Source organism: Geotrypetes seraphini, chromosome 1 (genome assembly GCF_902459505.1).
Source record: "Geotrypetes seraphini chromosome 1, aGeoSer1.1, whole genome shotgun sequence".
NCBI classification, from domain to species: Eukaryota; Metazoa; Chordata; class Amphibia; order Gymnophiona; family Dermophiidae; genus Geotrypetes; species Geotrypetes seraphini.
In genome coordinates, this window is record NC_047084.1 from 7,319,903 (window position 1) to 7,339,595 (window position 19,693).

Genomic DNA, 19,693 nt, shown 5'->3' on the forward strand with positions numbered 1-19,693 from the left:
GTAAAATGTGGGCCTTATGCCATATCACTATGCTAAGGCCATTTTTACCATGGATGATTTTCAATTTTCCCTATTAATGGCCATAGCTAATGTTGTCATTTAGCATGCAGCCTTTAAAACAATTAGCATTTGAGCACTTATCGCTACCTATTTTATAGGTGGTAAGGGTTTCATGCCCTAATCACGCTCTAATCAGTTAAATACAGTATATTTTCTAATGTTATACTTTTACAGAGCTGTGGTGGCAGTTTTTACCATGGGACAGTGAGGTAAATGATTTGACGCTCATAGAATTCCTTTACCGCAGCTTTGTAAAAGGATCCTTAAGTTAATGCTTATAAATTTAGGATTGCCATTCATTTGCTTTAATTTAAGAGCCTAATGTATGAGTCTAGTGCTGAAAATCAATGCTAAGCCCCTGACTTTTTTTTCCCTTTCTAAATCTGTCCTCCTTGACACTTTTTATATTCTTAAATGTAGGAGTATAATGAAAGTCTGAGTATAAATGTAGGCACCAAGGCCCAAATTCCTGTAACCAGCACCTAAAGTTAGGCACCTATTTCGGAGGCGCCCAACTAGTTAGGCGCTTATCTAAATTGAAGAATAAGCTCAATTAAGCTTTTTAATCAGCACTGATTTTAAACATAGGCACCTATCAATTAAGCGTGATTCCTTAACAAAGTGCCTCTAAAAATTTAGGCGGCCTTCAAAAAAATAGGCGCTATGCACGTTAGGCATGGGCGTGGCTACGTGTTAGGCGCCTTCTTACAGAATCACTGCTCTTAAGCGTGCTTATGCGCTCGGCTAGGCGCCTAACTTTTAGTTGGGCCTAGAGCTGGCCTATTTCTTGGGCGCCTCCAAAATAGGTTCCGCCTCAGCGTGATTCATTAAACAAGCACCCAATTTTACTTGAATTGCACTGAACAGTGCCTAATTAGGCACCTAACTTTTGGGCGCTTCTTATAGATTTGCCCTCAAGTTCTAGTACATTTTTCAAAAAGATCAATTTAAGAACATGTCTAAAATTAGGAGCTAAAATCCTTTGAATATTGGGGCCTGTTTGAGGAAGTGGGTGGTTTAAGGTTGGATTTTCTTAAGAACACTCTCTCATGGAAGTGGAGCTAACTTAAGGTAAAGTGAACAGTCTGCTGAGTTAGGAGAGTGGGACTTAGGTAGGAAAGAAGTTAAAAGACCTCTGTAGAACAGGATGGATTGGCTGCAGTGGCATAGTAAGGGGGGAGGGGCAGACCACCCCAAGGTGCCATCTTTGTGGGGGTACTGGCATCTCTCTGTCCCCACGCTTATGCCCTCCCTTCCCACTGTACCTCTTTAAATCTTTGACAGCACGAGCAACTTCTCTGGACTTCTTCTCGCACTGGCCTGGCTTTTCTCTGAAATCACTTCTGGGTTGCGGTGCCAGGAAGTGACGTCAAAGGGAAAGCCAAAGCCAGTGCGAGCAGCAGGCTGGAGAAGCTGTTCATGCTGGCAAAGATTTAAAGAGGTATGGGGGAAGAGGGGAGGGTACGAGTGTAGCATTGGGGGGAAGGAGCGGGGGGAGGCACAGAAGAAGCAGAGGTGGAAAGGAGGGCATTGGGGGCCCACTGCCCCCAGGCACCTCCTACCCTCGCTAACCACTGGTTGGCCCCAAGCAAGAAAACCTCCAATGGTGTTCCAAATGGGATTGGAGTACTTGAGAGAAGCAGCTCTTAAATAAACAGAGGCCCAAGGCAAGAGAAGCAAAGTGGTCCTTCAGCACACTCCTGTGATGTCCAACTGTAAGTTATTACTGGGGTCGATGGTACTTTTGTATTGACCAATTTTGAGGTAATGTGTGAATATATGACCGAACAATAAATCTGCTTTAATTCAGTACAAAACACTGTAAAAATCAAGGAACCAGGCCATACATTTTGGAAGACATTAATTAAAAATTTTCTTTCTCCTGATTAAACTTTCCTTGCCTATTCAGCATGACAGCTGCTGCTTAACACTTTTTTTTTTTTTTTTCATCAGGGAGGGCAGCTGGATGAGTACATTTACGGCTAATGCCAAGATGGCTCCTTAGTGAGCACCAGAGCACCAGTTTCCTCCTGGAGAGTGTGCATGTCACCTTCACGTCTCATCCATCTTCCTTCATCCGAATAAATATAGGAGTTTCTAATGGGAGGCAATTAGATTATATACCAAGTGCAAACTTACACAAGAAAAGGCCTATGCTTTCTTCTACTGAATACACAATTTATCGTTACATTTTTTTTTAAATTTTGAATCTTTGTAAAGAAAAAAGTCTCTGAAATAAAATTAATAGGTTGCAACTACTATGACTACCACTATTTATATGACAAACCATTCTGCTCATTCATCTTTAAAAAAATTAATTAGTAAGGCTACTTTTTACTTCAGTAACCTCTCTGTTTAGAAAGCTACACTTCTAAGCAGCAAGGGCTAAATGCTGAGCCCAACCCATAGGAACAGAATGGGCAGCTCGGCATTTCGCTTGCGCTGCTTGGCAGTGTGGCTTTGTAAAGGGGATGGGGGAAATAGCTAAGAGGATTATTTTCTTCAGCTTTTCCTCTCAGGACCTAGTATTCCCAGTTACAAATAGATAGGATCCTCAACTTGTGATGTGTATAGGATACATCTTCTATTTTCATTATACTTTTTGTCTTGCTTATTATATATTTTTTCATATTTTACTGTATTTTAGTCTGCATTAGTGTCATCAATCGATTTAGTGTGTAGCTCAAGTACAAAATCAACATGAAACAAAAATCTGTTGGTATTTATGTTGTCCAAACTCTCAAAAAATTGGTATTAATAGTGATGATCTGTCCTTAAATAACACTGGAAGATGATATAGGAAAATGTGCTTCCCGAAATAAGAAAAAAATAGTAAAAACAAAGTGAGTGAAAGGACCAATCAGTACGGGCCCAGTGCCCTCGTAACAACCGTTGGCCCCGGGCAGGTGTTTATGGAGTGACAAGCACTTAGAAATAAATCTAAATAAACCCTGCCCCGTACATCATATTATCCTTGTATGTGTGTAATTATAGAAAAAATATATATACATAATAAATAATCGGGAGCACAAACATCCCCAGAAGCAAAAGGAGAGAAAATCACCCCCAACAAAAGTTCTCCCTGAAACCTAATTTTAAAAAAACAATATATGAAAAAACCAAAATACGGAAAAATGACAAAAATCACCAAAGAAATAAGAAGAATATAATATTCTCAGTCTCATCCATAAATCCACAACGCAGTGAGCCCTGTGCACCTATCACAAATTGTTCGTGAAAGTAATGAAAAACAGTGAAAAATACTTAGCTCAAGCGGCTGAAATAAATCCAAAACGAGACGAAGTTCAAAGTTCACCAATCATCACTGTTCAATTCCGCTCGCTACTCAGTCCCGCTCGCATAAACTCGCTCAGTGAAGAGTCATAAATGTCAATCCATTCGCTGTTCCACTTCACTCGCTCAGTCCCGTGCAATCAATACAGCTGTTCAATGCTGTTCACCACACATTTTGGTTCCGCTCACTCGACAGGTCCTGTTTCAATATCCTCATCAGGAGGGAGCAAGAAAATCTGAAATGTTAGTAAACTGGCTGAAAGTTCACAAACCCAGTACCTAATATAAAGGACGGAATAATCCACGGCAGCGGCACAATCAGGCTGCTTTGTTGTGTCAGGTTATAAATGATATGAAATGAAATAATAAATGTTGGCATTTATTAAGAGAATGTACTCATAAATTCCTATTTGTTTTCTATCCCATTTCCCCCCAAAGAGTTCAGAATGTGTTACAGGTTGAATATACTTAATATAAAGTTAACAGATTATGATTTACACTGGATTTGATGTAATTACAGTACAAGTTTACGATACAGGTTTTATCCTAACTTGATACATACTAGGGGTCTAATACTAATTACACATAGAGGGGCATAATCAAAGAAATTTCTAAGTCCGATTTCGTATGTATGGCGCTAGATGCCCAAAGTCAGCAGTCAAATTATCCATTCTTGAAAAATATGTCTAGAATATTTTTTTTCCCGAAAATCATCTATCTGACGTCAGGCCATTGATCGCCCAGACTGCCAGTACATCTATCTTTATATCACATTTTCGACAAAATTTTGTCTAAGTACCAAATGCCCTGAATCAAGACCATTTGGACATGGAGGAGTCAGCATTGTGATGGACTGGCCACAGAGCAACAGAGCAGTGAGGCACCTTACAGGGCACTGCTGTGAACTTCACAAAAGGGTGTGCACAGAAACATTACCTTACATTACATTGATGTCTTCTAATCCGCCAATACCTTTCAGTTCTAGGCGGTTTCATTCACTAAACAAGGGGTAGGCTAGAGTAAATACATACTATTGACTGTGTGGAAACATTAACATACCATCCTACTGAGACACAGATTGTACGTTTCTATATATATTTCTTTAATCTGACCTTATTTAAGATTGTTGATCTGTGTTACTATTAATTTGAGCTAATAAAGTATATAAATATAAAGCATAACACTGAGAAGTTATAAACAATTCATGTTACACCCTCACTGGCAGAAAAATATCTCACCAGAACTCTCTTATAGGATATGGTGAGCCCCACAAAACCACTATACCCATCTATCTATAACCCCTAATAACCCATTATGGCTGCAGATAGCACCTATATGGCAGTACAGTAGAGTTTTTTTTTTTGTTTTTTTTTTTTTGGTGGGCTCACATATTCCACCATGAATGTAGTAGTTATAATGACTTATGGGCCTGCCTGGGTTCTCCTCTTCATGGTTCTCTAGCCCACCCCCAAGACTACTTAAGACACCTGTATGCAGCTCTACTAGACTTTTCTATAGCAGTGCTGATGTTCCAGAGACTGGAATGTACATTTCTATTCTGATATTTGTGGCTGTGTGAGAGAGTTAGTGATCACTGGGGGAGTGTTTGTGGGTCTTTACTTTGTTCTCTGCAGTAATTATCTGGTCACTTTGGATATCTGTTTGGCACTTATACCTGCTTTTACATCATCTAACTCACAACATATAAGTTTCATCCTGGAAGTCTCATGAAACTGCAGGATGACTAAAGGCCTCTTCTATCAAACTGCGCTAGCCGTTTATAGCGCTAAAAACGGCTAGCGCAGTTTGATAGAAGAGGCCCAAAGTCTAGGTTGGCCCACATACCACCCAAATACTGCCCTAAACAATCCTGAAGATATGCCCCTTTTATCTCTGGCCACACAGCGGCATTCAGAGGCCTAAAATGTCCCTCAATATGTCCAGAAATTTGGTTTGATTATTATCGGCATTTGGATGACCTGTCTTTTAGGTCATCCAAGTGCCAACTTGGATGGGTTTTTTAGATGTCTTTAAGTTTCAATTATGAGCCCCAAAATATACAGTTTACAGGTTACAATTTGCCATAATTTATCCTAACAATGAAAGTTTTCCATTAAAAGTATTATCCTAACTTGGCACACAGACAGTTTTACAGGTTAAATTTTTCCTTAGTAACAGTGCAAGATTTTCAATACAAGATTTTCCTACGTGACACATACCGCGATTACTGGTACCAATACACATTTCTTTTTAATCCATCGGTCAATGGGCAGGGAGTTAGTTAAGTAATAAAAAAGTATGTTTTTATTGCTACTGATATTTGTCAACATTTGCTATACTTTTGATCTGAAGAAGAAGGGTTACTTTCAAAAGCTCATCGTAAAATCCATTGAGTTAGTCCAATAAAAAAATAGGTATCACCTCATTTCTTTTATTGCTATAGAATCTCATGTTTTTGAAATTTCATTGGCAGCTGATATCATTTAAGATACAGTTCGTATTGATTGATATTAACACAATGTATTATGATCATTTACCTGGTTATTTACATTCCCTTGTAATTCCAATATATACTTACTGAGTTGTTAAGTTTGCTGCAGGATTTTAGTTTGCAGCTTTTGGTACAAGGTAAATGGGAATCAACCTGTTCAAGAGCTTTTTTATTGGACATTTTAAAAAGTTTAAGATATTGTTAAAACTCACTTTTTCAGACAAGTATTTGGGGTTCTATCTCTCTGTTGGGGAGGTGTGTACTAGAAAATCTGTAAAACATGATTTTTGTTTATATTATCTTTCCTTTCTGAAGATTATGGAGTTCTTCTTTTTTTTATTGATCATTTTTTTATTGTAAATTACCAAGTACTATAAAGTTTTATCACTATATCAAGTTTTTAAAGAAACAAAATATAATTAAGTGCAGCCAGTGAGAACAGGATTTCAACCCATTAATCTTTTCCTAATATGTCTAAACAGCTGTCTTTTTCTTCTTCATTTGAACATTTCTTGTGTTTGCTATGGTGGTAGGTCTAGAATCCAGTATAGTGTTTAGTGCTTAGTTTGGTGTTTTATTTCTGTTCAGGTTTAACTTTTTTCTCTAAGGGACAGGCATAGTGACTACCCACTATTGAGGCTCTTATTCTTTTCTCAAGATAGATGGGCAGATGGGGTGGTACTGAGGCACCCCATCTTTACTGAGGCTGATCATCTTTATTATCAAAATGATGAGAACTGTCTAAGGCTTGGGGAGCTCGTGGTGGTGTCCCTCTAGGCTCACCTCTCTCATCTACTCTATTCAACATTTTTGATGCAGTCTTTAGGGGTATTTCTAGAAAAGAACAATATTCAATCATATGTTTATGTTGATGACATAACTGTTTTTCATTCTGCTCCCTAAAACTGAAATTATTACATTGTCTAGAATTAATAGAGACTTGGGTTACTTCTCATAAACTGAAATTGAATAAAACTAAGACAAAATTCCTTTGTATTTGGAAACCATATTTGTGGGATATGTACCTGACTTTTATAGCTATCAAATCTGAATTGTAAATTGGAAAGTTCTTCCCAAATCCCTTGGAGTAGAAGTGGACAGTTTTTTTCACATTGCGAAATCAAGTAGATAATATTATTAAGAACTCATTTATACTCCTAGAAAAATTAGAGTATTTAGAAAGATTTTGAATTAAAAGTATTTACACTTAAGGGGGAGGGTGTGCTGAAAAGTTCTCAGTCGAAATGACGTAAATATGGTTCAATCAATGATCTGAAACAATGCCAAAACACTGAATTTTGTTTCTGCAAATAAGAACTTAACAAAATATGATAACACTCTTTTCAGCTACAGTGGCAAAATAATACTCAGAATCTAGGAAGTTGGTTGGATACCCCCTTGTACTATGTGTTCCTTAGTCCTTTGAAAGTTGAATCTGTTGTAATGTTATTTGCTTAGGTTCTATCCATGTCTCAGAAGACCTCAATCATATTCCCTCTCTGCTATCTCTTTTTCCAAGGCCTTCCTTCTTACGATAGGAGTTCCATCTCTTTATCATTTTGGCTGCTCTTCTTTGAACCTTTTTTAATTCTGCTATATCTTTTTTGAGATAAGACAAACAAAACTTAGCCCGATACTCAAGGCAAGATTGCACCATGGAGTGATACAGGGGATTATATTATTATTCTTATTTACCATCCATTTCTTAGCCATTCTGGTTGCTTTTTTAGTCACTGACGCACATTGGGTAGAGATTTCTGATATATCAGCTACGATAAAACCTAGATGCTTTTCTTTGGTGCTATGATTTGGTGCCCTGCATCTGGTAACTATGATTTAAATTAATCTTCCTAAAGTGCATCACTTTGCAATTGTCCACATTAACTTTCACCTGCCATTTGGATGCTCAGTCTTCCAATTTCCTAAGGTCTTCCTGAAATGTTTCACAGTTCACATGTGTTTTAACAACTTTGAATAGTTTAGTGTCATCTGAAAATTTAATCACCTCACTTGTCATTCAGATTTTCCAGGTCATTTATACATATGTTAAATAGCACTGGTCCCAGTACAGATCCCTGTGGCACTCTACTATTCATTCTCCTCTATGGAGAAAAATGACCATTTAGCCCTACTTTCTGGTTTCGGTCCAATAACCAATTCCTAATGCACAAGAGAACATTACTTCCTATCCCATGACTCTAATTTTCTCAGGGATTTCTCAGGAGGAACTTTGTCAAAAGCTTTCTGAAAGTCTAGATATACTTCATCAGCCAGCTCACCTTTATTCAAAGGTTTATTCACACCTTCAAAGAATGAAGCAAGTTGAGGAGGCAAGATTTCCGTTGACTGAACCCATGCCGACACTCACCCATTAAACCAAGTTTGTCTAAGTGTTCTATAATTTTATTTTTTTATAATAGTTTCCACTATCTTGCCTGGAACTGAAGCCAGGCTTACTGATCTTATTTCCCAGTTCAACCCAGATCCCTTTTTAAAAATCAGCATTACATTGGTTACCCTCCAATCTTCAGGTACTATGGATGATTTTGACCACAGGTTACAGATCACTAAGAGCAGATCAGCAATTTAATGTTTGAGTTCTTTCAGTATCCTGACAGATAGTTTATTACTCTTTTTATCTTGTTGATTTTGGCTCATTACATCTTCCTGGTTCACCAAGATTTTTTCAGTTCTTCCGTATCGTCGCCTTAAAACCATTTCTGGTTCAGATAGATCTCATATTCTTCTTCCATAAATGCCAAAGCAAAGAATCCATTCAGTCTCTCTGCTATGGCCTTGTCCTCTCCCAGTGCCCCTTTTGCTCCTTGCTAATCTAATGGTCCCACAAATTCTCTCACAGGATTTCTGCTTCTGAAGTACCTGGAAAAGTTGTTACTGTGAGATTTTGCCTCTGTGGCAAGTTTCTCTTAATATTCTTTTTTAGCCTTCATTATCAGTGCTTTGTATTGCTTTGTGTTTCCTCCCTCCCATAAGTTTCTTTTCTCATTTTATATTCCCTCAATAGCTGACAAACCTTCTAGTGAGGGAACTCTGGTTTGGGAAAAATAGGTTATAACACTCAACCCCGTACCTGATTCTCATTGCAGGTCAAGCAATGAAAAGGCAATCTCTTTCATGACTGAATCACCTAGTGTTTTTTCTCTCAGCAAGAGTTGGCATGACTATAAACATCACTTTCCTTCCTCTTAGGGTCCCGTTATACTATCAATGTTAAGTACCAGACATGAAACTTAAACGGAGTCACTCAACTTTGTAATGTAGAATACTTACATGTAATTTTTATTTTTTTCCTATGTATGCTATTGTAAAAATTATGACAATCAAACTCTATTCTTAAGAAAAATATTTTTATCCTTACGTTTTTGTAGTGACTGTTGATTTTGGGCACTGCTTCTGATTTTCATTTTCCTAACTAGGGACTATTGGCATATGTGTCTGTATGTTTCCTATTCATCTCTGCCAATGTAATTTAGTTTTGGTCTATGCTGCTTTAGAATAAAATGGTTTGTGAATTATCTTCAGTCTTGGGTCTTCAACAAGTGCTTGCTGCAAGTGCTTTTCTGAGGTAGACAGACACCCTGAAAGTCTAGGCTGGGAACAGCAATTTTAACATCAAGCTGCCAAAGAGAATATTTACTGTAGAAAACCCTATTACATAAAATAAGCAAGTGCTTTGGGCACCAAGGGAATGGGGGCACACAGAGATTTTCCCTAGACATCATGCCTTAACTCTTTCACTGCTGTCTGCTATACCTATTATTCAATATGATATCTATGAATTTCAATGTCTTTTTATCATTATCAATATATATGATGTTTTGTGTTATACAATAATTATATTTTTCTGCATTTATTGAGTCTTAATATCTTGTTGTTTAAGCAATGGAAGGGCTGAGGGGCATTGTTGTTGGCCTGTGCTTAGGGAATTGGTTGGCCTTAATGCAGCCTTGAATGTATATCTCATGCATCATATCAAATTCCAGCATTTTGTTTTTGTTTTAACTGCCTATTGACATCAGGTAGGTATGAGCCAGCCTCAAACCCATGACTCTTGGGTTGAAGGGGATCTGTCTTCCAGGAAGAATTATTTGGACTCTTATCGTACTATGCATGAAAACCTATACTTTTATGATTTAATTTCTTGTGGAGTGTGTGGTGTAGTGGTTAGAGCTACAACCTCAATACCCTGAGTTTGTGGGTTCAAACCCTGTACTGCTTCTTGTGTCCCTGGACAAGTCACCTAATCCTCCACTGCCTCAGGTAAATTAGATAGATTGTGAGCCCACCAGGACAGATAGAGAAAATGCTTGACATACCTGTATGGAAACTGCTTTGAATGTGGTTGTAAAACTACAGAAAGGCACTATACAAATCCCTTTCCCATAATGGGACAAAGAAAACATGGATTCAGCCACGAGAAATCTTGCCTCGTCAATCTGATGTGTTTTTGAAAGCATGAATAAACATGTGAATAAAGGGGAACCAGCTGATGTGAAGTCCTATTTTATATAGAATGTAATGATCAGAATTGAGAACACAGAAGAGACACAATGGGATCTTCATCTTGGTTTCTTCTACCTCTGAGATCAGAATTGAGACATCCAGGTCAGGATGTGCTCATTTCCAGTGATATTTTAGAGAAAGGATCTACTGATATATATTTGCTGGTATAAACAGCAGGAGCAGTCATTTTACAAATATACACAGAAAAAGAAATGAACTTTAAAAAATCTATATATTTTGTTGAGCATGTGTAAAAACTGATGTGGAACCCTTTCCCCATATACTTTTTTTTTCATATGTGAAATGAAGAAGACAAGAGTAGATTTTAGTCAAGCCCAAAGCTTGTAAAATAGCATTCATAATGCTTTTGAATTTTCAGAAAATGTTTGACAAAAATCCCTCATGACAGACTCTTAAGAAGATTAAAAAGCAATGGTATAGGAAGGAATGTCCTATTCTGGATTGGAATCTGGTTGGAGAAAAAAGTAGAGTTAAATGGTCATTTTTGTCAATGGAGAAAGGTAAATAGTGGGGTACTCCAGGGATCTGTAATAGGACCAGTGCTTTTAAAAATATTTATAAAAGATCTAGAGAACGGAACAGTAAGGAAGACGATCATAATTGCAGATGACACCAAATTATTCAAAGTTGATAAATCATATGTGGATTGTGAGAAATTGAAGCATCCCTGAGGCAGCCAACCAAAAGTGATACAAGGCTCTTGGAGGAGGAGGTTAGTTGAACATGGGCAATGACATCAAACAGCAGTGGAAGGTGTTTGCTGCCGTCTATGTTTGAGAACAAGTGTTGATGAAGACGGACTCCATGTTGTGCAGCTAAATGGAAGCTTTTTCTTTTTCTCTTTTTTTCAATACCCTGTGCACAGTGATGGGCTTGTGCCCGGTAAGAGACTAACATTAAAGTGTGTGGAGTTTTTCATGCCACTGACAGGTTAAAGAGCAGCTTGAAATCATTATAGATTGCTGCCAAATCGCTATATCTGAGGCTTTTTCTCCATATTGTTTAATTAATGAATCTCTCCTTGGTGATTCTACCGCTGGCTGGTAACATTATCTATTTTTTGTATTTTGAAATTAAAGAAGATCTCACAAGACTAGGAAACCGGCCATCAAAATAGTAGATAACATTTTTGGGTCCTTTTATTAAAGCAAAAATTAGCATGTAGTAAGTATAAAAGCCGTGTAAGTACATGCCTGGCATGTCCCCTTCAGTTGCTGAATGGAAATGTTCATTAGCATGCATTAAACCTGGTTCAGGTTAGTGCAGACACACCTAGGTGAACCCATGTTAACTATTCAAGTGCTAGTAATTGTCCATTCTCCACCCATGACTTGCCTAGTTCCAGCCCTCTAACATAATTCTATATATCGTGCCTAAAAATTAGGCGCTGAAAAAAATGCTATTCTATATAACATGTAACTGTATATGAACAAACTGTTTGCAGTTAATTAATGTGTTTACCAAGACCTCAAACACCCAAGATACTACTTGAACTTGTGCTCTTCCTAAATTATATATAGCACCACATAGATGCATTAAGGTATCAATGCCTGCATTAAAAATTCAACAAGACCGATGATGAATACGTCACCCCAGCAAGGACACGAAACAAGTTCAAGTAGTGTCTTGGGTATTTGAGGTCTTGGTAAACATATTAATTAACTGCAAACCGTTTGTTCATATACAGTTACATATTGTATGATTGGTTGAACAAGCTGTTTTTCCATATATCTACTCAGATTATTCTATATACCATGCCTGAAGTTAGGTGCGGTTTACAGAATAGCACTTATGCCCTGGAATCATGACTAAATTTAGGTGAGGCCATTTGCCCCATTGAAAATGTGGCACAAATGTCTGCGTCTAAATGGCGTGGATGCCCATTTTTCTATTATTACATATGTAACATAAAGTAATGCCCCCCCAAGCTTCCCACGACCCACCCATGACCTATCCGTGACCCACCCATTTTCGTGCCCCCCTTTTTTGACTAGTGCGTAAAATTTAGGTACAGAGCCCGTGCCTAAATTTATATGTGTAACTTATAATAGATTCTAATTAGCACTAATAATTGCTTGCTAAATTGCCACTCTTTGCCACTAATTAGCTTCTTATTCAATTAAATTGTGCATGCAATTTGAGTTGGTGACCAACATTGCACACACAATTTTTAGCATTTTTTAGCATTTTTTTTAGAATTATGGTGCTAATATGTGAATTAGTAGCAATTATCACATTTGTCAAGTAAAAGATACTGGGGTCCTTTTATTAAGGCAAGCTAACTGATTTTGCGTGCTCTAAATGCTAAGGCACCCATAGAATATAATGGATGCCTTAGAATTTAGAGTGCCTTAATAAAAGGACCACACTGTGTACTAATTCACGCATCAACCATTTAACACGATTTAGTAAAAGGGCCCCTGAATGTGGACAGGTATGAACTAATAAAGGTGGATAAAGGTGAGCCAGTTGATATAGTATATCTAGATAAAGTTCCTCATGAGAGGCTCCTGAGAAAATTAAAGTGTCATGGGATAGGTAGCAAAGTTCAGTTGTGGATTAGGAATTGGTTATCAGATAGAAAACAGAGGGTAGGGTTAAATGGTCATTTTTCTCAATGGAGGAGAGTAAACAGTGAAGTGCTGCTATTTAACTTATTTATAAATGATCTGGAAATTGGAACGATGAGTGAGGTGATTAAATTTGCAGATGACACTAAACTGTTCAAAGTTGTTAAATCGCATGCGGATTGTGAAAAATTGCAGGCAGACCTTAGGAAATTAGAAGACTGCGCGTCCAAATGGCAGATGAAATTTAATGTGGACAAATGCAAAGTGATGCACATTGGGAAGAATAACCTGAATCACAGTTACTGGATGCTAGGGTCCACTTTGTGGATTAGCGCCCAAGAAAAGGATATGGGTGTCATCGTAGACAATACAATGAAACCTTCCGCCTAATGTGCGGCGGTGGCCAAAAAAGCAAATAGGATGCTTGGAATTATTAAAAAGGGATGGTTAACAAGACTAAGAATGTTATAATGCCCCTGTTTTGCTCCATGGTGCGACTTCATCTGGTTCAATTCTGGTCTCCTTATCTCAAGAAAGATATAGTGGCACTAGAAAAGGTTCAAAGAAGAGCGATCAATATGGTAAAGGGGATGGAACTCCTCTCATATGAGAAAAGACTAAAAGGGTTAGGGCTCTTTAGCTTGGAAAAGAGACGGCTGAGGGGAGATATGATTGAAGTCTACAAAATCCTGAGTGCAGTAGAACAAGTGGATCGATTTTTCACTCTATCAAAAATTACAAAGACTAGGGATTCTCGATGAAGTTACAGGGAAATACTTTTAAAACCAATTGGAGGAAATCTTTTTTCACTCAGAGAATAGTAAAGCTCTGAAACGCGTTGCCAGAGGATGTGGTATGAGCGGATAGTGTAGCTGGTTTTAAGAAAGGTTTGGACAAGTTCCTGGAGAAAAAGTCCATAGTCTACTATTGAGAAAGACACAGGGGAAACCACTTCTTGCCCTGTATCGGTAACATGAAATATTGCTACACCTTGGGTTTTGGCCAGGTACTAGTGACCTGGATTGGCCACCGTGAGAACAGGCTACTGGGCTTGATGGACCATTGGTCTGACCCAGTAAGGCTATTCTTATGTTCTTGTGATAATCAAAATTATAGCTAAATGATGATTGCTACCACATTAAAAGTCACTACCAAGGAAAAGGATCCGGGTGTCTCATGGATAATATGTCATCTCTGCTCATTTGGCAGTGGCAGCCAAAAAAGTAAATATAACGTTATTAGGAACAGGATAGTCTTTCTTTTATTCTCTATCATAATGCTTTTGTATCTCTCCATGGTGTGATTGTACCTTACGTATTATGTGCAACTCTGATTGTTGCATCTCCAAAAAAGATTATAGATGCTTTTAGACAAGATGCAGAGAAGGGCAATCACAATGATAAAGTAGATTGAATGATGCTCTTATGAGGAAGGCTAAAGAGGTTAGGTTTTTTTTTTTAGCTTTCTGAAGAATCGAATGAGAGGAAATATAATAGAAGACTATAAAATTGTGAGTGGAGTAGAACAGGTGAATGAGAACCAGTGGCGTACCAAGGGAGGGGCGGGGGCGGGGGGGGGGCAGTCCACCCCGGGTACATGCTCCAAGGGGGTGCATAGCTGGCTGGGTCCGGAAGCTCGTTGCTGAAAACGGCACCTCAGCGCGGCTGCCGTATTTATTTATTTACGGCAGCCGCGCTGAAGTGCACGAAGGATCCGCGATGATGACTACTGCTGCCACTGCTTCGGAAGAGATAAGTGACGTCGGAGAGGGGTGGACCGTCAGCCACAGTCATCGCGGGACCTTGCCACAACTCCCTGCGTCTGCCAGCCCAGCCCCCCTCCGACGTCACTTACCTCTTCCGGAGCAGAGGCAGCAGTAGTCGTCATCGCGGGATCTTGCTGATTTTGATGGAGAGAGAAAGAAGCATAGTAGGGTAGTGGAAGGAGATAAAGAGGGTCAGAGTGATATGGAAGCGTGGTGAAGGGTGAGAAAGGGGGTCAGGGTGGTTTGGAAGCGAGGTGAAGGGTGAGAAAGGGTCAGGGTGGTATGGAAGAGTGGTGAAGGGTGAGAAAGCTGGTCAGGGTGGTATGGAAGGGTGGTGAAGGGAGAAAAAGGGGGTCAGGGTGGTATGGAAGGGTGTGGAGGGTGATAGGGGGTCAGGGTGGTATGGAAGGGTGGTGAAGGGAGAGAAAGAGGGTCAGGGTGGTATGGAAGGGTGGTGAAGGGTGAGAAAGCTGGTCAGGGTGGTATGGAAGCGTGGTAAAGGGAGAAAAAGGGGGTCAGGGTGGTATGGAAGGGTGTGGAGGGTGATAGGGGGTCAGGGTGGTATGGAAGGGTGGTGAAGGGAGATAAAGAGGGTCAGGGTGGTATGGAAGGGTGGTGAATGGTGAGAAAGCTGGTCAGGGTGGTATGGAAGCGTGGTAAAGTGTGAGAAAGGGGGTCAGGGTGGTATGAAAGGGTGTGGAGGGTGAGAAAGGGGGTCAGGGTGGAATGAAAGTGTGGTGAAGGGTGAGAAAGGGGACAGATGCTGATAGAAGTGGGGGGAAGGGAGAGGAGAACTCAGCCTCCCTAGTGCAGCCGGAGGTGCCTAGGTTCCAGTCTATCCCCGGATAGTTGAAGTTGCCTATAATAACTGCCTCCCTTGCAGTTGCATTTAATCTCATCCGTCATTTCTCCATCAATTTTTTCGGACTGCCTTGGTGGTCGTTAATAGATGCCAATCTTTGTTTCCAATCTATTTGTTCCCAGAATTTTGACCCATAGAGACTCTAAATTATCCGTCGGTTGTGGCGTGTTCTCTCCAGTAGGTTCAATTCCCCCACCTTTTTGATCCACTCTGTCTCTGTGGTATAGTTTGTTTCCCAGTAGCACAGTGTCCCAGACGTTTTCCTCAGTCCACCATGTTTCCGTGATGCCGATGATGTCAACGTTATCTTTTTGTGCCACAGCTTCTAATTCACCCATCTTATTCCTAAGGCTCCTTGCGTTCATGTACATACACTTGAGTTTGCGGCCTGTTCCTTTCTTGCATTTCCTTCTATCTTGTGTCCCTTTTGGTCTGTCTTGCCTATGATCCGGTGAGTCTTCCCCTCTAACTTCCTGCAGGGTTTCCTCTGGGTATACCAGTTCCCGAACCATCGACTCTCTCTCTCAGTCGACTGTTGGCTTTCCCCTTCTTCTTAGTTTAAAAACTTCTCAACTTCTCTCTTGATGTTGCTTGCAAGTAGCATCGTTCCATCTCTGCTGAGGTGGAGTCTGTCCTTCCTGAATAGCTTGCTCTTCCCCCCAGAACGTCATCCAATTGTGCACAAAGTGGAATTCTTCTTCCTCACACCAGCGCCGCATCCTTGCGTTGACTGCTTGCAGCTCCATCTGCCTCTTCTCGTCTGCCCTGGGTACCGGCAGGATCTCCAAGAATGCTATCCTGTGTGTTCTGGTCTTCAGCTTCCTTCCTAGCATCCGAAACTGGTCCTTCAGTACTTCTCTGTTGTAGTTCCTGTTGCTCACGTTGTTCGTCCCCACATGGATCACCACCGCCGTATCTTCTTCTTCCACACTGTCGATGATCCTGTCAATACGGCTCACTATGTCTTCTACCTTGGCTCCCGGTAGGCAGGTCAACAGCTGATCCAGTCTTCCTCCTGCTATGTGTCTGTTGACTTGCCTGATGATGGAGGTATATGCACAGAGGAGAAGGGACAAAGACAGAGAGGAATACAGTTAATCAGATAGTAGTGGAAAAAAAAAAAGTGTCTCATTCTGCAAATCTCTAGGTGAGGGAGGGGCTGAGCTCTACTTCCTGCATTATATCCTTAGGCCTAGAAAAGCCAGGGAGACATAATATGCACATGGGCAGTGGAACACTTTTTCTTTTTTTGGGGGGGGGGCAAAGGCTCTGCCCTAGCAGGACCTCTCTCTCTCCAGCTCCCAACTCACCCATCTACATTCCCCGGTTGCTTTAACTTTAAATCTTCCAGCAGCTGCTACACAGTGTCAATAAGCAGACCTGCCATGGAAGTTTTCATTCTGCAGTGGCGCTGCACAGCAGTTGCCTGAAAATTTAAAATTACAGTGGCTAGGAAGAGGTGGGTGGGAGAGTAGAGCCTTAACTGACTCTGACCGCCAATTTTTGAGGAGGCCATGGCCTCCCCACTTCCGATGTCTAAAATGCATACAGATCAACAAGGAAGCCAAATTTGAAGAACACCTAGGAATTCTTGTAGCAGATATGAATGAGAGGAGGGAAATATAGCCCTTGCTGTATGAGTACTTAAGAAATAACAAAGCTTTAGTAAGTTCTGCCCTGACGGAGACAAAGTGAAATGAGACAAAATAATACAATGTGTTCATAGGGAAATGAATGGTTAATTAAGGTCTCAGGAACAGGTCTTCAACTTGTGATAGGCACAGAAGTGGGGCTCCATTAGTATATGATTGTGGACCAGGACTGATATGGCCCTGACCCACAGTGATGACTAAACAATCAAAAAACAAGTACAAAAAATACAACCCCCCCCAAAAAACCAAAAAAAACCCACACAAAAAAACCTAAACAACAAAAACACTGAAAACCAATCTCTTCCAAAGCTGGGAATGGTGGTTAATCAAATCCTAGAGGTATTTCCAATAAGTTGCCCAAGTCTGGTTTGGGACATTTTTCTCATTATGTCCCAAAAAATCCCATCCTTTTTAGAGCCACTTTTTGAACATGAAAAAGTCTGCGTTTCCCTTTTCAAAATGGCTCAAAGATGGACATTTTTGTATAGAAGACATCTAAAAAGAAAAACCATTTTATAAAATGAAAATGTCCAACTTGTGAACACCAAAAAAACAGGCCCAAGAACATCTGCCTGGTATCATTTTGAGAGAAATGGCCACACAGACATCTCTGCAGAGTTTCCTTTCAGATGAAAGAGACTCAACTCATACACATTTATATTACGTAGGTATTTAAACATCTCTATCATATCTTCCCTCTCCCGCCTCTCCTCCAAAGTATATAGATTGAGAGCGGTATATAAAAATAAAGTTATTATTGTTATATTATTATTAATAATAAGTCTGTCCCATTATGCCTTATCACTAAGACCAAACTCCATTTTAGTAGCCTTCCTCTGGACCAACTCCATCCTTTTTATATCTTTTTGAAGGTGAAGCCTCCAGAATTATACACAATATTCTAAATGAGGTCTCACCAGAGTCTTATACAGAGGCATCAATACCTCCTTTTTCTTACAGGCCATACCTCTCCCTATGCAACCTAGCATCCTTCTAGCTTTCACCATCACTTTTTCAACCTGTTTGGCCACCTTAAGTTCATCACATACAATCACACCCAAGTCCCACTCTTCCGTCGTACACATAAGTTTTTCACCCCCTAAACTGTACCGTTCCCTTGGGTTTTTGCAGTCCAAATGAATGACCTTGCATTTCATAGCATTAAATTTTAGCTGCCAAATTTCAGACCATTCTTCAAGCTTCACCAGGTCTTTCTTCATATTATTCACACCATCTGGCGTGTCTACTCTATTGCAGATTTTGGTATCATCCGCAGAGAGGCAAATCTTACCCGACAACCCTTCAGCAATATCATTTATAAAAATATTAAAAAGAACAGGCCCAAGAACAGGACCTTGAGGCACACCACTGGTAACATCCCTTTCCTCAGAGCGATCTCCATTGATCACTATCCTCTGTCACCTTCCACTTAACCAGTTCTTGACCCAGCCCATCACTTTGGGACCCATCCCAAGGGCACTCAATTTGGTTATTAGACATCTGTGTGGAATACTGTCAAAGGCTTTGCTAAAATCTAAATACACCACTTCTAGCACACATCCTCTATCCAATTCTCTGGTCACCCAGTCAAAGAAATTGATCAGATTTGTCTGATAAGACCTACCTTTAGTGAATCCATGTTGCCTCTAACCATTTCAGCACCCTCGGATGTACACCAAAGCTCAACCTAATAAGGAACTGGGTAGAGACCGCGAAGCTAAGATGCCGATTCCTCACCAAAACCAGGTTAACCTCTGACTCCAACCCTCGTATAACAGAATTCTGTCCACGAGGCTACTAGTGGTGGTTTGTCGAGAAAAAAAACGAGGGGGAGGTCTGGCCATCCTAGTCAAAAACAACTTAAACATAGAAATACTGGGAAAAGCCTGCACTCCCTACATGGATCTACTCACCTGCCAATTATCTGGTGAAATGCTAAAAGACTCCATACCCTGCCACCTCTGCTACATAATACCTGGGAAATGAGGAGTTGCGAAACTAGAATTCAAAGATTTTGTATTCTGAAACTCATTATTATCAGCACACAACCTGATCCTAGGAGATCTAAACCTTCACCTTGAAGACCACTCCTCCAAGCAAGTAGAAAACCTTATTTCATTTCTTGAAGCACCATCCTACCAAATCCTAGACCCCCAAGCCACACATGACAAAGGTCACCAGCTTGATATAGCAGCCTTCGTGACCCAACAACCCATCTCACCTAAGATTCCCATCTCAAACAGGGCCTGGCTCTGTTCCCTCTGGTCAGACCACTACATCAACTGGGCACAAGGCAAAATCAAACAAGAAACCCAAAGATCAACCAATATAACACATCAAATTATTGACCCATCCATATTCTGGAACAAACCAGATTCCATGACCAAAACTTGCAATCACAGAGAATTAATATCTTAATGGTACATGCTAAGTGAGACAATCCTGGATGAGTTG